This window comes from Polypterus senegalus, chromosome 14 (assembly GCF_016835505.1).
Source record: "Polypterus senegalus isolate Bchr_013 chromosome 14, ASM1683550v1, whole genome shotgun sequence".
Classification (NCBI taxonomy): Eukaryota; Metazoa; Chordata; class Cladistia; order Polypteriformes; family Polypteridae; genus Polypterus; species Polypterus senegalus.
The window spans coordinates 138,555,296-138,575,836 of record NC_053167.1 but is presented as its reverse complement, the minus strand read 5'-3'; the positions used below and the strand labels follow the sequence as shown (position 1 = coordinate 138,575,836).

Below are 20,541 nucleotides of genomic sequence, written 5' to 3'. Positions count from 1 at the left end.
TTCAGGTAAGGAGACACACAGGCAAAGAGAAGCCCCTCAAAGTGTGTTTAGGATTTCTGTTTTGACCCGAACTATCGTTTTATAACCTTAAATTATAACTGGGTCAAAACTGACCCTACCAACACAAAGGTAATCATTTTCACCAGAGCATTTTATAATTTAGTACAATTGGGTTTTTTTTTGTTTTATTTTAATTAAATACAGATTCCTGACAAAGTCAAAAAGCCTTGATGCAATAAACAAAATTAGGTAGTAGTTTTATGCATTTAAAAAGTAAAACGGGTCGGTGCTGACCCTAACACAAGAGGAAGGTTGTGTTGAGTCTGATCATTTCACAGCTTTTGTGAATGTGCTTTAAAAGCCGCTCAGAGATATCTATACAGTGGGATACAAAAGTTTGGGTAACCTTGTTAATAGTCATTATTTTCCTGTATAAATTGTTCGTTGTTACGATAAAAAATGTCAGTTAAATATATCATATAGGAGACACACACAGTGATATTTGAGAAGTGAAATGAAGTTTATTGGAATTACAGAAAGTGTGCAATAATTGTTCAAACAAAATCAGGCAGGTCCATAAATTTGAGCACCGTTGTCATTTCATTGATTCCCAAACTTTTCGAACTAATTATTGGAACTCCAATTGGCTTGGTAAGCTCAGTGACCCCTGACCTACATACACAGGTGAATCCGAGTATTTAAGGGGGTCCATTGTAAGTTTCCCTCCTCCTTTAATTTTCTCTGAAGAGTAACAACATGGGGGTCACAAAACAACTCTCAAATGACCTGAAGACAAAGATTGTTCACCATCATGGTTTAGGGGAAGGATACAGAAAGCTGTCCCAGAGATTGAAGCTGTCTGTTTCACAGTTAGGAACATATTGAGGAAATGGAAGACCACAGGCTCAGTTCAAGTTAAGGCTCGAAGTGGCAGACCAAGAAAGATTTCGGATAGACAGAAGCGACGAATGGTGAGAACAGTCAGAGTCAACCCACAGACCAGCACCAAAGACCTCCAACATCATCTTGCAGCAGATGGAGTCACTGGGCATCGTTCAACCATTCGGGCGCACTTTACACAAGGAGATGCTGTATGCGAGAGTGATGCAGAGGAAGCACAAACAGAGCCGCTTGAGATCTGCTCAAGCACATTTAGACAAGCCAGCTTCATTTTGGAATAAGGTGCTGTGGACTGATGAAACTAAAATGGAGTTATTTGGGCATAACAAGGGGCGTTATGCATGGAGGAAAAAGAACACAGCATTCCAAGAAAAACACCTGCTACCTCCAGTCAAATATGGTGGTGGTTCCATCATGCTGTGGGGCTGTGTGGCCAGTGCAGGGACTGGGAATCTTGTCAAAGTTGAGGGACGCATGGATTCCACTCAGTATCAGCAGATTCTGGAGACCAATGTCCAGGAATCAGTGACAAAGCTGAAGCTGCGCCGGGCTGGATCTTTCAACAAGACAACGACCAAACACTGCTCAAAATCCACTAAGGCATTCATGCAGTGGAACAAGTACAACGTTCTGGAATGGCCATCTCAGTCCCCAGACCTGAATAGAATTGAAAATCTGTGGTGTGAGTTAAAGAGAGCTGTCCATGCTCGGAAGCCATCAAACCTGAATGAACTTGAGATGTTTTGTAAAGAGGAATGGTCCAAAATACCTTCAACCACAATCCAGACTCTCATTGGAACATACAGGAAGCGTTTAGAGGCTGGAATTTCTGCAAAAGGCGGATCTACTAAATATTGATTTCATTTCTTTTTTGTGGTGCCCAAATTTATGCACCTGCCTGATTTTGTTTGAACAATTATTGCACACTTTCTGTAAATCCAATAAACTTCATTTCTCTTCTCAAATATCACTGTGTGTGTCTCCTATATGATATGTTTAACTGACATTTTTTATCGTAACAACCAACGATTTATATAGGAAAATAATGACTATTAACAAGGTTGCCCAAGCTTTTGCATCCCACTGTATATAGACTATGCTAATCTACCTCATACATATGCAATCACAAGGCTGCAAATCTTCATTAACTGGTAGAGCAGACACCACATGACATATCGAGACTCCACACTACTGCATCCAAGAATAGCTTGCTGAGAGCAAAAGATCTTCAGTGGCGTTCTACGCGGCAGGGAAAGGCTTAGGAGCCATCAGCGGAGCAGGTATTACCTGGTACATGTAATGACTTGATTGCTGCGACAAGGAATAGCATAAACCATATGAAAAACTGCAGGTTCAACTCACTTTACCAAGAAGCCATTTTATGTACAGCACCATAACATCTGTCAAAGCTTCTTTGTCTCAAAATAGATGAATCAAGGGCTGACCCAGGCCACGGGGACACAATGTTTCTCAGCCACCTCATGGCATCACAGGTGACTTGTGCATTAATGGAATGTCACAGCTTACAGTTAACAAAAGCAGCTTCATTCGCACCAGGTGCCCTTATTGCAGTATGAGTGCAGTTAAGTCCTCCGATTACGTTAGGAGAACCGGACACGGCTGTAAATTAACATTTTACATTGACCAAAACTTATTATATTTCAAGTATGTGCACCAACACCATTCGAGAACTGGACATAGTGCTTTGCTGATTGGTTAATGGCTTTCAGCACAGCAGGCATGACAGAGTGAAGCTTGCCACGTCCCTGTGAAGTGACAGCAGGTAGCTGACAGAACCTGGTGAAAAATCAAAAATGTTTTTTCAGTGCGATTATGCAACATGGACTCTCTTTAAAAGGAACTAAATCCATTCTGTGCATCATTTTCATCACTCTTTGTCACATCAACACATTATTATAATAATGGCTTAGTGAAATGACTTATTATACATGAGTCATCATTTAGCAGGTTTGTCAGCATTTTCCTAATTTGATCAAGGGGTCCTCATTTCCCAGCTTCTCCTAAATGTTTGGTACACATGGGTCAGAGTTGCCATATATACATGTTCCTCTACAAAGTTTTCTTTTAATAAATTCTGATGTTTGCATGGGAAGTTGCGTATGCACGTTTTGAGCCTCCTTTTGTCAGAATGTAAGCTTTATCAATGAGTCCCCTCCATCAGAAACATTGGTTTAGGTGCACAGAAGCATTGAGGACACCACACTGAAAGAAAATCTAGTTTATTTCAAGTGAAGAGAAGCCCTCAATCTAACACCAGTGAGAGTGGTCTGCTAGGGATAGCCATAGACTGGGAAGTGAGGGCAGATAGTTGACGATGATTAGATAGATAGATAGATAGATAGATAGATAGATAGATAGATAGATACTTTATTAATCCCAAGGGGAAAATTCACATAACCTTCCCATGAGATATGGTCATGGGAGCATTAAGGCTGGATTTGTTAATTCTGTCTAAAACAGCTAGGACCATCGTCATGCTGGGAAGAGCACATAGAGGGGTCATTTGAGAAGAAACTAAGCAAATATCAGCCGCTGGTGGATCAGTGTGTAGAGAATTGATGGAAGGAAAAAAAACCCTGCCAGTGAAGGTTGGTGTCATGGAAATCACTATGGAGAGCACTGATGAAGAACACTGTTGAGCCTAGATCCACAATACATCCTGGTGCCACACACATGCCTGGGTGGCCATGATGCAATAGTAAATGTTATTTCTCAGACCAGGTGGCCTTCTTCCATTGATTCAAGGTCCAGCCATCCATCCATCCTTTATCCAACCCTCTATACCCTAACACAGGGTCATGGGAGTCTGCTGGAGCCAATCCCAGCCAACACAGGGCGCAAGGCAGGAACAAGTCCTGGGCAGAACCTCAGGACACACACACAGGGACAATTCAGGATCACCAATGCACCTAACCTGCAGGTCTTTGGACTGGGGGAGGAAACCGGAGCACTCGGAGGAAACCCAAACAGACACGGAGAGAACATGCAAACTCCACGCAGGGAGGACCCGGGAGTCAAACCTAGGTCTCCTTACTGCAAGGCAGCAGCGCCACCCATTGCGGCACCGTGCCCCACTTGAATTTTGACATTTCTGTGCCCATTTGAGCTACTTTTATGGCCAACCTGTACACTGGTACTGTGAGTGCTGTGCAGAGTGGAAGCAGATCCTCTGCACTTTTCCCAGTTGATTCAGGGGTGTCTTCTGCTCCTACTCTGTTCAATGCTTCCATAGACTGAGTTTTGGGCAGGGTCATGGGGTTCAGCGGCTGTGGGGCATCTGTTGGGGAAGAAGGATTCACTGATCTGTGCTATGATCTTCACGGAGTCAATGGAGGCTCTCATGGCGGATCTCGAGAGAATGAGCGAGGAGTCTGAGTGTCTGGGCTTGCGAATGTCCTGATAAAAACCAAAGAGCCAGGCCTTTAATGACCTCTTGGGCGCAGCACTGTGTCTGTCTGCAGAGAGAGTGTCGACCTCGTTGAGAGGTTTACTTACATCGGCAGTGACATTCATGTCTCTGGTGACTCTTCCTATGAAGTCAGTAAACCGATTGTGAGAGCATGGGGGGTCATGAGGTCACTAGAAAGGGGTGTGGTACTCCTCATATCTTTGCAAGAGGATGAAGGTTCAAGTCTTTAAAGTCCTGGGGCTTCCTGTTTTGCTAGATGTTTGTGAGACATGGACGCTATCCAGTGACCTGAGATGAAGACTGGACTCCTTCATGTGTGTCTCTTCGGAGAATCCTTGGGTACCGCTGGTTTGACTTTGTGACTCATGGAATCCCAAATGAGGCACATTACCAGCATTGTGTGGGACCATCAGTTACAGCACTATGGCCATGTGGCACGATTCCCCGAGGGTGATTTGGTTCACAGGATTCTCATTGTTGAGGACATGAGTGGCTGGACCAGGCCAGGGGAATGCCCACATAACACCTGGCTACGACAGATAGATGGTCATTTCCAGAGAGTGCAACGGGACCGCGTGTCTGGCCGGTGGGTTGCCAGCCCAGATCCCAAACTGTTTCATCGTATGTTGAGTGTGGCAATGCGCTGTACCAATGTGTGCTCCCCAACCTGACCTGATCTGATTAGAGCAGCTTTTCACAGAGAACTGGGGTTAGTTAGCATGGACACTCTGACTGGCCTGAGACTACGCAGTCCCACATGCAGAAAGATTATTCTGTAACCATCATTAACATTTTTTGTGATTTGTGCCACAGTAAGTCTTCTGTTGGTTTGTACCAGATGGGATAGCCTAGGATAACCTCTTGCATTGAAGAGTCTTTACCGCCCAAAACTCTATTGGTAGTTTTCCATACTGTGACTACTGTCAGTAGGTCCTCAGCACAGGTGACCATCAGCACCCCACAAATCTTGCCATTTTTTAAATGTTCTGACCGAGTTGTCTTAGCCATTATTGGAGTCACTCAGGTCTTTACACATGCCCACATCTTCTTCATTCTTCTGCATGTCACCTAACCAGCTCATATATCCCTGACCTTGATATGCGTTGTTGCTATGAGGTCGTCAAAGGCATTTACTCAAAATGCTTCACTCATCCTTATATGCCATTAATATAACTAAGAAAACGAAGCAGTCCAAAGATAGATCCACGATGGACCCCACTGATGACCTGACCCCATTTCTTATCATATCTGTATTCTCTGGATCCTGTCAGTTAGCCCACTTAAAATACCCTTTTATAGTGTGCCCCTGATGCCAGTGGCTTCTTGTTTCAAGCAGTGGACTTCATCATAGCCTTGAGAGCAGCCGAGTTTAAAAATTATTCTGAAAACTACATTGGCCATACAAGTTGCAGTTTTTAGGTTTTTAAAAGTTGTTATCATCAAATGTGGCATTCCCATCTCCCAGCCTTGAGGTTCAACTCCCAGGCTATGTGGAGTTGGCACATCCTGCCCATGTTCATTAGAGCATTCCTCTAATGTGCTAGTTAGGTTGATTGGGGGCTTGGCATTGGTTCAGTGTTAGTGGGTGAATGTGCTATCCTGTGCCATTCCTGCCTTGTACCCTATGTTACTGGGTTAGGCTCTGGCCCCTTTATCTCAGGATTGCATTTAAAAATGGATTACTGTTTCCAGGGGACAGCCAGATAGTATTAATTAAAAGCCTTGGCCGTATCCCACGCCAGTCTGCTGCAGTCTTTAGCACATCGCTTTGACCGCTTGCAGGTCATCTGCCGCACTGCCGTAAGATCAATGCCCAGTTATGCTGATACAGATGCCCTTTGGCCCGCATACTGGACTCAGGCCAAGTTACACAAAGATGAGCTGCATAAATAGACTCTGGACGAAGCTCTGGAGCTTTCAGAACTGGAAATCATCTCTGCGTGTCCAGGTAAGTGCAGAGCGCTCCTCGGGCCGGGCTGCAGCTGGGAAGTGCAGACAGCGGAGGGGCTGGGACTATCAGGGAGGCGGGTTGGGGTCTGTCGGTCCGCAACTCACAACTGTTAACAACAACGCATTTTATTAAACCTCCTGTACCTTCAGAAAGTCTTCAGACCCCTTCACCTTTTTCATAATGTGATGTTGCAGCCTTGCGCTAAAGTCATTTAAATTCAGGCTTTCCCCTCACCAGCCAACACTCAATTCCCCAGAATGACAAAGTGAAAACAGGATTTTAGAAATTCATGTAGTGAGAAGTCAAGCAAAATGAAACCTTTTATTGGCTAACTAAAAAGATTACAATATGCAAGCGTTCGAGGTAACATCTTGCCTGAAGGGGGCGCCTGAGTTGCCTGGAAAGTTTGCATATTGTAATCTTTTTAGTTAGCTAATAAAAGGTGCCATTTTGCTTGACGTCTCACTAAATTCATATTGGCAAACATGGTACAAAACCCTAGTACTACAGAAAATGTTGCTAATTTATTGAAATGTCACATTGAGCAAAGTATTCTGATCATCTCCTCAATGCTCAATTATAGCCCCTTTGGCAGTGATTCCAGCCTGGAGTCTTCTTAGGTTTCATGTAACGAGCTTCACTTGGACTTGGGGATTCTCTGCCGTTCTTCTCTGCAGATCCTCTCAAGCCCGGTCAGATTGGATAAAGGCCGTCTGTGGACAGCCATTTTCAGGTCACTCCAGAGATGTTCGATTCAGTTCAAATCCAGGGTGTTGCTGGGCCACTCAAGAGCCTTCCCAGAGTCTTCCGAAAATAACTCAGGGGTTGTCTTTGCTTTGTCCTGTTGGAAGGTGAACCTTTGGCCTATCCTGACATCTTTATCTTTTATCTTTAAGGATATCTCTGTACTTTGCTGCATTCAGCTTCCTCTCCACTCTGCCTAGTCTGCCAGGCCCTATTGCTGCCACCAACATGCTTCACTACTTGAATGGTATTGTTTCCTCCAGACATGACATTAATCTTGGCTTCATCAATTGGTGGAGTGTTGCAGTGGTTGTCTTTCTGGAAATTTCTCCAGACACATTCTCTGGAGTTCAGCCAGAGTGACCACCACCATGGTCCTTCTCTCTTGATTGTTCAGTTTGGCTAGGTGGTCGGCTCAAGGAAAAGTCAAGGTTGTTCCAAACATCCTCCATTTACGAATTATGGAGGTTGCTGTGCCTTTGGGACCCTTCAGTGCTTCAGCCTTCCCCAGCTCTGTGCATTGACACCATGTTGCCTCTAAGCTCTGTGGGCAATTCCTTCCACCTCAAGGTTCTGATATTTCTATTCACCTGTAAGACGTTCTATAGACAGGTGTGTGTACCTTTCTTAATCAGTCCAATCAATTGAATTGACTTCAAGTAGGGAGTAGAAAACATCTCAACGATGATCAATACATTGGGATGCCATATTTCAAAGGTCATAGCAAAGGATCTGAATGGTTGTGTTAATATGAAGTTTTCTAAAATCCAGTTTGTGCCTTGTCATACTAGGGCATTGAGTGTTGCTTGATGAGGGAAAACATGAATTTAAATAATTGAAGAAAAGGCTGCAGCATGACAAAAGGGATAAGAAGTGAAGGGGTCTGAATACATTCGCAATGCACACTGGATTGGGCACCTCCAGGAGTGGAATAAAGTGGAGGTTTAGTTGCACACTAAATGAAATTTAGCAACATGAATGGAGGCGGGCAGCAATGGTGGTGCAGTGGTAGCACTGCTGCCTCACGGTTAGGAGACCCGGCTTTGCTTCCCGGGTCCTCCCTACATGGAGTTTGCATGTTCTCCCCGTGTCTGCGTGGGTTTCCTCCCACAGTCCAAAGACATGCTGGTTAGGTGCATTGGTGGTCCTAAATTGTCCCTAGTGTGTGTTTGGTGTGTGGGTGTGTGTGTGTGTGTGTGTGTTCTGCGGTGGGCTGGTGCCATGCCCGGGGCTTTGTTCCTGCCTTGCACCCTTTGCTGGCTGGGATTGGCTCCTGTGACCCTGTGTTAGGATATAGTGGGTTGGGAAATGACTGACTGACTGACTGAATAGAGGCATCGTGCACAATGCTGAAGCCAGCCTCAGACCACACACACACACACACACACACACTTGTCTGAACAGACTGGCAAACTTGAAAACATACATATTGTCACACACAGGGTAATTCCACAACAGACCAGGGTGTGGCAGAGTGTACTGACCCTTTTTAACTTTCCAGTGCAGACCAATTACGGGAAATTCACTGCTGGTTCCGGGGACCAATGACGTCACTTCTGATTCTGACCCTGATGACCTCACTTCCTCTACTTTCTCTTAAAACTGCCATCTTTGCCTCCTTAAGTCAGTTCTGTGTTGGACTTGTATCTGTACACAGTGTACTTCCAATTTAACTCTTTCACAGACAGGTAAAATGATACGGGTGGCTGCCCTAAACCTTTGCGTGACTCTATTGGCTCATCTTTGACTTCACCAGCAGAGGGAGTGAGGTCATCAGGGCTGGAACCAGAAGTGAGGTCATCAGGGTTAGAACTGGAAGTGATGTTGTTGGACCCAGGTGGAATTTCCCATAATCGGTCTGCAGTGGAAAGAGAGAAAGTGTCAATACACTCTGTCACCCTCTGGTCTGTTGTGGAATTACCCTCATTCAGGCCCTTTAGCTGCCTCCCATGTGTGAAAATACAAATGTAAATGCCAGGCCAGGCCAGGGCAAGAAGATTTGCCCCCACGGCCCTGGGCGTCAGGTGTTTAAGGTTTCAGACCTCATGACACAAGTTAAAACAAGAGGATGACAAAAACAAGAACACCCCCTACCCAACACCATGCTAAACATCTTGCATTGTTCCTGTTGCAAAGAAGGCAGGCGCCTCTTCACCTCATGACTGCAGATCAGTGGCAAGTCAAGTCAAGTTCAAATCAAGTTGGGGAGCGTGCATTGGTATAGTGCAGTGATGGGCAATGTCAGTCCTGGAGAGCCGTATGGGCTACATGTTTTCATTCCAGCCCAATTGCTTAATTAGAAACCAATCCTTGTGAATCACAGACCTTATTTAATTTTATGGCTTCGTAGTCTACAGTGCAAGGTTCTTATATCGTAGATTTTTTCCTTTCCAAGGATATCATCCAAATGATTTGAAGTCTTAAATAGATCATGTTCAGTCTTTCACATTTTTCTATTAAGTGTTTTATTAAATCAAACATTGCTCGATGTACACACACAGATGTAAATGGAAACAAGCTAGATGGAGAACTGCTGACTGCTTTGTCATTTACCTCTTATTGTTAATAAGGAGCTATTAAAACAGTGAATTCAGCTGTTTAAGATTGAAATAAGCAATTAAGGGTGGGGAATTAAGGGTGAGATCACTAAAATGAAGCATCAAAATGTCACTTGAGCAATAAGTGCTTCATTGGCAGTAATTGACATCTCATTCTAAGAAACTAGGTTGGAACAAAAACCTACAGCCACTGCGGCCCTTCAGAACTGACATTGCCCACCCCTGGTATAGTGCATTGCTGCACCCACCACACGATGAAACAGCTCAGGATCCCGGTTGGCAACCCCCTAGGCAGACACGTGCTCCAGTCCCACCCTCCAGAAATAACCCTCTATCTGCCGCAGCCAGGTGTTACGTGGGCAACCTATTGGCCTGGTCCAGCCACTCGGGTCCACGAGCTGGATCACCCTCGGGGAAATGCACTACAAGACCGTAGTGCCATAACTGACGCTTCCTCACAATGCAGTTAAGGTGCCTCATTCGGGACTCCATGAGCAACACAATGTCAAACCAATGTTACCCAAGGATTCTCCGGAGAGACAGTACCAAAGGAGTTCAGTCTTCGTCTCAGGTCACTGGATAGCGTCCATGTCTCACAAACAGGAAGGACCAGGACTCTAAAGACTTGGACCTTCGTCCTTTTGCATAGATATCGGGAGCGCCACACACCACTTCACCTCATGACCCCCCATGCTCTCCCAATCCGTCTACTGACTTCATAGAAAGACATGAATGTCACTGCTGAGGTAAGTAAACCTCTTGACGTGGTCGACACTCTCTCCTCAGACAGAAACACTGCTGATGGCCATGCCCAAGAGGTCATTAAAGGCCTGGCTGTTTGGATTTTATCAGGACACTCTCAAGCCCAGACACTCAGACTCCTCGCTCAGTCTCTCGAGAGCCCCGATCAGAGCCTCCATTGAACACACCCCTGACGAACCCCAGAATCAACTGGGAAAAACACAGAGGTTCTGCCTCCACTCTGCACAGCACTCACAGTACCAGTGTGCAGGCTGGCCGTGATATCCAGCAACCTTGAGGAGATCCTGTTTACCCTCAGGATGCCCCACAGGGCAGCTCGATCAACTGAGTGACACTTACCATATATACTCACGTAGAAGTCGGGTCTTGAAACCCAAAAAATCGATCATAAAATAAGACCCCGACTTATACTCCCGTTAAGAAATACAACAATCTTCTTGCCTTCCCTAATCTCATATCAGTTTCTCAGTGTGAACTGGGACCCGGACACAGGCAGATGGACAACATAGTTCCACCACACACTTGTTTATTTACAATAATTATTTACAAAAGTCACGTGCACAAACCCCAGTGCCTCTTGCACCGATCCCCCAATTGTCCAGGCCACACAGTCCTTTGTGCCTTTCTCTCTTGACCGCCTCCCGTCCTCTCTCCAGCTCTGTCCTCTTCCACCCGACATCCACTGCTGACTGGAGGGAGACGGCCCCTTAAATGGGAACCCGGATGGGCTCCAGCTGCTTCTCGGCAATCAGTCCTGGCCACACCCCAGTGTGGCGGAAGTGCCGGCTGCGCACCCGGAAGCCGTCTGAGTGTCCCCTGTCGTCTTCCCCCCAGCACTTCCTGGTGTGGCGGAAGTGCTGGGCTCCAGGGTTCCTCAGGCACCGGGGCGCCGCCTGGCGGTGGCCACGGGTCCCTACAGGGCTGGGCTTCCAAGCTCTTTACCCATGGCCCCCAACATAACCAGGGCGGACGCCCCCTCGCGGTCTGGAGGAGGCACAAGCCCTCCTCTGGTCCTCCTGGGCGTCCCGGCCGGGCTCCAGTCCTGGCTGGGGACCACATCAGACACATCAAATTTTGTTGCAGCAGCACGGTTACCAATTTCTTTCGCCACTTCTTCTGATCGAATGTTCCATCGTAGATAAGAGATGCTCTTACGATAAAGTTGTATGAGAGTGTGAGATACAAAAAACACAAAACAGTGCAAACGTCGCTTCGGCATAGTTAGGGTATTACTGTGTGGTCACGTAGGCACAATACATAGAAAAAAAAGGCCGTGTGCTCCGTGGTTACTCTCTCAGGTGGGTGTTAGCATATCATTATCTCTTGGATCAATAGGGTGAGTTTTCCACATTCGACTTATACGATTATAAAATACTGGAAATTATGCGGTAAAATCAAGCCCTGACTTATACGAGGGAGAACTTAAACGCAAGTGTATACGGTATATCCCTCAGCATGAAGACCACTGAGAGGCTGGTCATGGACTATATGAGTCCTCTTTTGGTAGACCACCTATACTCACTGTAGTTTGCCTATCAGACTATGATTGGAGTAGAGGAGGCAATTATCTATCTGCTCCACAAGGCTGGACAAATCTGGCCAAACTGTGAGGATGATAGTTTTTGATTTCTGCAGTGCCTTCAGTACCATCCAGCACGAACTGTGAGGGGTAAACTCAGACATATACAGGTGGATGAGCCTGTGGTGGCCTGGATGATGGACTATCAGCCTGGCAGACCACCATCTGTGAAACTTAAGGATTGTAAGGGCAACATTGAAGCAAGGAACCAACCCGCACCATCACAAATGGTGGCAGAGGTGGGATGAGCTGGCAATGGGGACAGAGCAGCAAGTGCGATAGAGTCTGACTTTTTTTTAAGAACCCATGGACCTAAGCCAAAAGAGGACTTTTACGAATTTAGCTTTTTAATGAACATTTATTTGATTGTTTCATTGTCATTTTAAAGTTCTTATTTCTTTTAATGTCCTAGTTTTATGAATCAGGCTTGGGTTTACATTTTAGTAGGGTTGGTTTAAGTGCTTTCATTTATTGTTTGGTTTTAGCGCAGTGATAGGGCCAAGATTTGGACCTGGGCCACCAGTTCCACTGAGCTGGTAGAGGCATGGAGCCTTCCTGTGCAATTGGCAGCTTAAGGGGGGAGGAATGTGGCATAGCGGGTCCGCAGCTCCAAACAAAAATGGCTGTTTTAATAAAATAATCCATTGGCCGGCTCGTTCTCCATGGGGGCACTCAGGCAGCTGTGGGGAGTTGGTGGGTTAATTACAATACAATACAATACAATTCAATACAACGTATTTTTGTATAGCCCAAAATCACACAGGAAGTGCTGCAATGGGCACCTGTCTTTTGACAGCTTCCCAGCCTTAACTCTCGAAGAAGACAAGAAAACCCTTGTAGGGGGTAAAAAATGGAAGAACCCTCGGGAAAGGCAATTCAAAGAGAGACCCCTTTCCAGGTTGGTTGGGCGTGCAGTCAGTGTCAAAAAAGGGGTAAATACAATAGAATACACAGAACAGAACAGAAGTAATCCTCAATACAATAGAAATAGTACAAGTTCAGAGCAGAATTCAACAGTAGATGATATCCCATAATATGATTTGGATTTGTTCAGAGTCCTGGAGACCTCAGCCATCAAGCTGCCTCCCCCAATTTGCCATTCCACAGATGAGTCAGTGCTGGGCCAGCCAATCCGATGAAAGGACCCCTCTACCCGATGATTTCTGTGATCCTCCATCAGAGATGACTTTACCTTAGGCAGGCAGAACAACTTGGCTGGTGGGCAGTGGGCACCAAGTGCCACATTTGAGTACCGAGAAGAGAAACAGAATAGGTGAGGGTTAGTATCCAATTATAACGATCATGTTACTTATGTTTTAGTGCTAATGACTAACAACAGAGATGCAGTCTGTACAGTTAATCAGCAGCTCTAGTCAGGGTGTGCTAAACTGAAGTCGTGAGTCTTAAAAGCTGAGACTGAATGGGGCATCTCTTATAGTAGCAGGCAGACCACTCCACAGTTTAGGGGCCCTGTAACTAAAAGCTCGACCACCCACTGTTATTTTATTAATCCTTAGAATCCTAAGCAGACCGGCATCTTGAGATCTTAATGTGCGCTCAGGTTTGTAATTCATGATAAGTTCAGACAAGTAAGCCGGACCTCAGCCATTTAATGCTTTATATGTTAAAAGGAGGATTTTGAAATCTGCCCTAAACTAAACCGGGAGCCAGAGTAAGGATTTAAGAACTGGAGTTATGTGTTCATAGTTTCTTGTTCTTGTAATAATTCTTGCAGCAGCATTTTGGATTAACCGGAGGCTGTAAAAAGAGCAGTTTGAACACCGCATTGCAGTAGTCAATCCTACTAGAAATAAATGCACAAATTTACTGGGGTGAGATGCTGTCCAGTTCAATAAGTCTCATTCAGTCAAAGCACATACTCAACTACAAATGCCAGTCCATTACTGATGAAAGCTCACGCTGCAGCACTGAGTGCCAGGCTTCAAAGATCTGAAAGTGTACTGTGTCAGCATTCAGGAAAAAAAAAAAAAGCTTAAAGGACAGAAGGGCAGGCGATGTGCCAGGCTTTGAAGGTCTGAGAGTGCATTGAAGAACTAGGGGCTGACACTGAAACTGATGCACCATCCCAACATTTTAATGATTAGAACAATAAATTCAGGATGGACTGGGAGATAAAGCATAGTCAATAACGGGCCAGGGTCATGACCAGAAAGTCAAGAATATGTCAGCAAAACCAATCAAGCTAACTCAAAAATCAAATGTTCTTTACCTAATGTGTTTTTTTTAGTAGCAGTAGTCACAGAACCAGAGGCACACAATGTTTACCATACCACAGGAGGGCGCTGTTTTAGATCCATTTTTGAAGATACTTAGTCAAACATAGCTTGATGACTACCCACAGTCCAAACACACGCAAGTTAAGTGAATTGGCATTCCTAAATTAGCCCTAGTGAGCGCATGTGTTGGATATGGAATGACGCCCTGTCCAAGAATTGTTCCTGCATTGCCCCCAGTGCTTGCTGGAATACTCTGCCCTGCTGCCCTTCTACCCTATTCTGGATAAGCAGGATGGATATGAAGAGTTGCCCCCTTGTGGTATGATAAATACTGTAATCAGTTATTAGTCTGTTTAAATGGGTGTTGGTATGCCCTGCAGTAAAGTGGCATCCCATCCAGAGAGAGTTTTTGCACTGTGCCCAGAGCTGCTAGGCATGAAACTAAATTTGATTAAATGCTGGCAGATAATGAATATGAAACAGCACCCCCTTGTGGTATTGATAACATTGGTGTTGGGAGGCTGTGGTGTCATTTCTGCCATCCCCTTGGTTTGTCACACTGCTGTCACGCATCACAAGGTCTCAGATCCAGTACTATCAGGCAAAACTTCTTATCTTGTTCATGTGCTGGACTGGCATTTACACTTGTATTTATGTTTTCATGTTAGCAAGTTTGTGTGTTTGTATGTGTGCCCTATAATGGGCGGGCATGCCCATCTGAGGCTCTTTCCAGTATTGTGCCCAATGTATTGTAGCTAGTGATGTTGCTAAATTTGAACCAAGTGCTCACCGACAAAGAATATGAAACAGCGCCATCTTGAGGAGAGATAAGCACTGTAATCAGATTACATAAGCTGGTTTGTGGGACATTTATGTGAGCTCTTTGGGTTATTTGTTTTTTTTCTGATGAATGACAATCTGATCTTCAAAACATTGAATCGAAAATGTCAGGTGAGTCCTTCATCAGCCTGTGACTGGCATTTGAACTTGTATTTGTGTTTTGATTGATTGAAAGTAATTATGGTGGCATAGTAGTAGAGCTCCTGCTTTGCAAAAGGTAGACCTGGGTGATCCTTACGTGGACTTTGCATTTTTCTCTGGGTGCTCTGATTTCCACCCACAGTCCAAAGACAAGCAGGTTAGGTGGATTGGCATAGTGGATGTGTGCATGTCTTTGCCCTGTAATGGACTGGCACCCTGTACATGTATTGCTCCTGCATTTCACATGGTATTATCCCATGACCCTGCCCTTAATAAGCAGATTACAGAGCTGTATGGGTTGACTAGCAGCTGTGACTGCAGCACAGATGCCAGCCTTCAATGGGATGCCAGTTGCTCTTTCGTGGGGATCACACCACATATTGAAGTAAGCAGACTTACTTACGTAAACTTCCTCTTGGAAATCGGGTGGTCAGCGACAGACTGCAATGAACATTTTTCACGTTTCATTTAATCGAGTTTCATTATGCAATTTTGACAAATAAAAAGTACAATCTAACCCTCTGGAAATATCTGCTCTTATCTGCTTTGTAGACTTTGCCTTGAAGACCTTGCTTCTGTATCTCATTTTTGGCAGCGGTAGAATTTGTTCTTTGTGCCGACAACTAAAATGCAGATAAATAATTAGCTCATCTCATCTGCAAACTCACCTCATCCAATTGAGGGTTGTGGGCACTGCAGCCTATCCTGGCCTGACCAGGTGAATGGCAGGAGAAAGCCCCAGACATTGTGCCTGTCCATTGTGAGCCCCCACCCGCCCCATATGCAACCAAACTCAGTCGGGGGGCAATACATCTAGCAAACTGGGTATCAAATCCGGCCCAGGCATCCTTCAACGAGTAAGATGATGAGGTCAACCCACTCGGCCCATTATTCATTATAATTTTCTTAAAATTTGTGTTGAGTACGTGGCTCGCCACTTGCTATGAGCCTATGATATGAATTTTATTTAAACTGTTGCCAAACTTAATCTGTACACTGTTGTTTAGACACAACTTAAAATTTGATGACATGCTTAGAAATAAAATTTGATGAAAAATAAAAATTTAGTGACATTATTAGAGTACATGTCAAATGTCAATGTCATGTCCAAGTGCCAGTACCCTAGTAGGATTGTAGCTGCTCATTTACAATGGAATACATTATAACCAAGGTTATAATGAAAACCTCACATGATTGAAATGTTCCATTAACTTAACGATAAACTATAAATTCTTCTTTCAGTTGCTCCCGTTAGGGGTTGCCACAGCGGATCATCTTATTTCATATCGTTCTGTCCTCTGAATCTTGTTCTGTCACACCCATCACCTGCATGCCCTCTCTCACCACATCCATAAACCTTCTCTTAGTCCTTCCTCTTTTCCTCATCCCTGGCACTTCTATCCTTAGTATCCTCCCAATATACCCCTCATCTCTCCTCTGCACATGTCCAAACCAACACAATCTCACCTCTCTGACTTTGTCTCCCAATCTTCCAACTTGAACTGACCCTCTAATGTCCTCATTCTAATCCTATCCATCTTCGTCACACCCAATGCAAATCTTAGCATCTTTAACTCTGCCACTTCCAGCTCTGTCTCCTGTGCCACCGTCTCCAATCCATATAACATAGCTGGTCTCACAACCATTCTGTAGACCTTCCCTTTCACTCTTGCTGATACCCGTCTGTCACAAGTCACTCCTGACACTCTTCTCCACCCATTCCACCCTGCCTGCACTCTCTTTTTCCCCTCTCTTCCACAATCCCCATTACTCTGGACTGTTGATCCCAAGTATTTAAACTCCTCCACCTTCTCTAACTCTACTCCCTCATCCTCACCATTCCACTGACCTTCCTTTCATTCACACACATGTATTCTGTCTTGGTGGTCCTACTGACCTTCATTCCTCTCCTATCTCCACCTCTCCAGGGTCTCCTCAACCTGCTCCCTACTATCACTACAAATCACAATGTCATCAGCAGACATCACAGTCCAGGGGGACTCCTGTCTTGTCTCGTCTGTCAACCTGTCCATTACCATTGCAAATAAGAAAGGGCTCAGAGCCAATCCCTGATGTAATCCCACCTCCGTCACTCCTACCGCAGACCTCACCACTGTCACACTTTCCTCGTACATATCCTGTACCACTCTTACAAACTTCACTGCCACTCCCAACTTCCTCATACAATACCACAGCTCCTCTCAGTCACCCTGTCATTTGTTTTCTCCAGGTCCACAAAGACGCAATGCAACTTCTTCTGGCCTTCTCTCTACTTCTCCATTAACACCCTCAGAGCAAACATCACATCCGTGGTGCTCTTTTTTGGCATGAAATCATCCTGCTGCTCACTAATCATCACCTCACTTCTTAACTGAGCCTCCACTACTCTTTCCCATAACTTTATCCTGTAGCTCATCAATTTTATCCCCCTGTAGTTACTGCAGTCCTGTACATCCCTCTTATTCTTAAATATCAGCACCAGAACACTTCTTCTCCACTCCTCAGGTCTCCTCTCACTTTCCAAGAGTCCATTAAACAATCTGGTTAGAAACTCCACTGCCATCTCTCCTAAACACCTCCATGCTTCCACAGGTTTGTCATCTGGACCAACGGCCTTTCCATTTTTCATCCTCTTCATCGCTGTCCTTACTTCCTCCTTGCTAATCCGTTGCACTTCCTGATTCACTATCTCCACATCATCCAACCTCTTCTCTCTCTCATTCACTTCATTCATCAGCCTCTCAAAGTACTCTTTACATCTGCTCAACACACTCTCCTTGCTTGTTTCCATCTTTATCCTTTATCACCCTAACCTGCTGCTCATCTTTCCCAGCTCGGTCCCTCTCTATAGCCCACCGGTCCTTTTCTCCCTCCTTAGTGTCCAACCTCTCATACAACTCATCACACGCCTTTTCTTTAGCCTTCGCCACCTCTCTCTTCACCTTGTGCCTTATCTCCTTGTACGCTTGTCTACTTTCCTTATCTCTCTGACTATCCCACTTTTTCTTTGCCATCCTCTTCCTCTATACTCTCCTGTACTTCCCCATTCCCTATGTTCGTCCCTCTTCTTAAAATGCGTATTCACCACAGCCATGTCCATCCTTTTGGCAAAATCCACTATTCTCTGACCTTCTCCATTCCTCTCCTTGACACCATACCTACCCATCACCTCCTCTGTTCCCTTTACCAACATGTCCATTAAAATCCACTCCAATCACCACCTTCTGTCCCTTGGGTACACTGTTCATCATTTCATCCAGCTCACTCCAAAAATCCATCCATCCATCCATCCATCCTCTTCCGCTTATCAGAGGTCGGGTCGCAGAGGCAGCAGCTTAAGCAGAGAGGCCCAGACTTCCCTCTCCCGGCCACTTCTTCCAGCTCTTCGGGAGAATCCCAAAGGCGTTCCCAGGCCAGCCGGGAGACATAGGCCCTCCAGCGTGTCCTGGGTCTTCCCCGGGGCCTCCTCCCAGTTGGACCTGCCCGAACACCTCACCAGGGAGGCGTCCATGAGGCATCCTGATCAGATGCCTGAGCCACCTCATCTGACTCCTCTCGATGCGGAGGAGCATCGGCTCTACTCTGAGCCCCTCCCGGATGACTGAGCTTCTCACCCTATCTTTAAGGGAAAGCCCAGACACCCTGCGGAGGAAACTCATTTCAGCCGCTTGTATTCGATCTCGTTCTTTGGTCACTACCCATAGCTCATGACCATAGGTGAGGGTAGGAACGTAGATCGACTGGTAAATTGAGAGCTTTGCCTTACGGCTCAGCTCCTTTTTCACCACGACAGACCGATGCAGAGCCCGCATCACTGCGGATGCCGCACCGATCTGCCTGTCGATCTCAAGCTCCATTCTTCCCTCACTCATGAACAAGACCGCGAGATACTTGAACTCCTCCACTTGGGGCAGGATCTCTCCCTCAACCCTGAGAGGGCACTCCACCCTTTTCCGGCTGAGGACCATGCTCTGGATTTGGAGGTGCTGATTCTCATCCCAGCCGCTTCACACTCAGCTGCGAACCGATCCAGAGAGCTGAAGATCACGGCCTGATGAAGCAAACAGGACAACATCATCTGCAAAAGCAGTGACCCAATCCTGAGTCCACCAAACGGACCCCTTCAACACCCTGGCTGCGCCTAGAAATTCTGTCCATAAAAGTTATGAACAGAATGGTGACAAAGGGCAGCCCTGGCGGAGTCCAACTCTCACTGGAAGCGGGCTCGACTTACTGCGGCAATGCGGACCAAGCTCTGACACGGTTGTACAGAGACCGAACAGCTCTTATCAGGGGTCCGGTACCCCATACTCCCGAGCACCCCCACAGGATTCCCGAGGGACACGGTCAATGCCTTTTCCAAGTCCACAAAACACATGTAGACCGGTCGGGCAAACTCCCATGCACCCTCCAGGACTCTGCTAAGGGTGAAGAGCTGGTCCACTGTTCCGCGACCAGGACGAAAACCACACTGTTCCTCCTGAATCCGAGGTTCACTATCCGACGGACCCTCCTCTCCAGAACCCCCGAATAGACTTTTCCAGGGAGGCTGAGGAGTGTGATCCCTCTATAGTTGGAACACACCCTCCGGTCCCCTTTTAAAGAGGGGACCACCACCCCGGTCTGCCAATCCAGAGGCACTGTCCCGATGTCCATGCGATGTTGCAGAGGCGTGTCAACCAAGACAGTCCTACAACATCCAGAGCCTTAAGGAACTCGGCGTATCTCATCCACCCCCCGGGCCCTGCCACCAAGGAGCTTTTTGACCACCTCGGTGACTTCAGTCCCAGAGATGGGAGAGCCCACCTCAGAGTCCCCAGGCTCTGCTTCCTCATTGGAAGGCATGTTAGTGGGATTGAGGAGGTCTTGAAGTACTCCTCCCACCGACCAACGTCGAAGTCAGGTCAGCAGCGCACCATCCCACCATATATGGTGTTGACACTGCACTGCTTCCCCTCCTGAGACGCCGGACGGTGGACCAGAATCTCCTCGAAGCCGTCCAAAAGTCGTTCTCCATGGCCTCTCCAAACTCCTCCCATGCCCGAGTTTTGCCTCAGCAACAACGAAGCCGCGTTCGCTTGGCCTGCGGTACCTATCAGCTGCCTCCAGAGACCCACAGGACAAAAAGTCCTATAGGACTCCTTCTTCAGCTTGACGGCATCCCTCACGCGGTGTCCACCAACGGGTTCGGGATTGCCGCCACGACAGGCACCGACCACCTTGCGGCCACAGCTCCGGTCAGCCGCCTCAACAATAGAGGCACGGAACATGGCCCATTGGACTCAATGTCCCCACCTCCCTCGGGGCGTGGTTGAAGTTCTGCCGGAGGTGGGAGTTGAAGCTACTTCTGACAGGGGACTCTGCCAGCCGTTCCCAGCAGACCCTCACAACACGTTTGG

General features: G+C 46.3%; 1 protein-coding gene across 1 annotated transcript in view; it reads left to right on the top strand.

Moving 5' to 3' along the window:
- Positions 1-6,214: 6,214 nt before the first annotated feature.
- Positions 6,215-20,541, top strand: part of LOC120515027 (riboflavin-binding protein-like) — a 68,873-nt gene continuing 54,546 nt past the window's right edge. The window contains exon 1 of the mRNA XM_039735716.1: positions 6,215-6,278. The gene's annotated coding sequence lies outside the window, so the exon portion shown is untranslated. The remainder of the gene's footprint in view (positions 6,279-20,541) is intronic.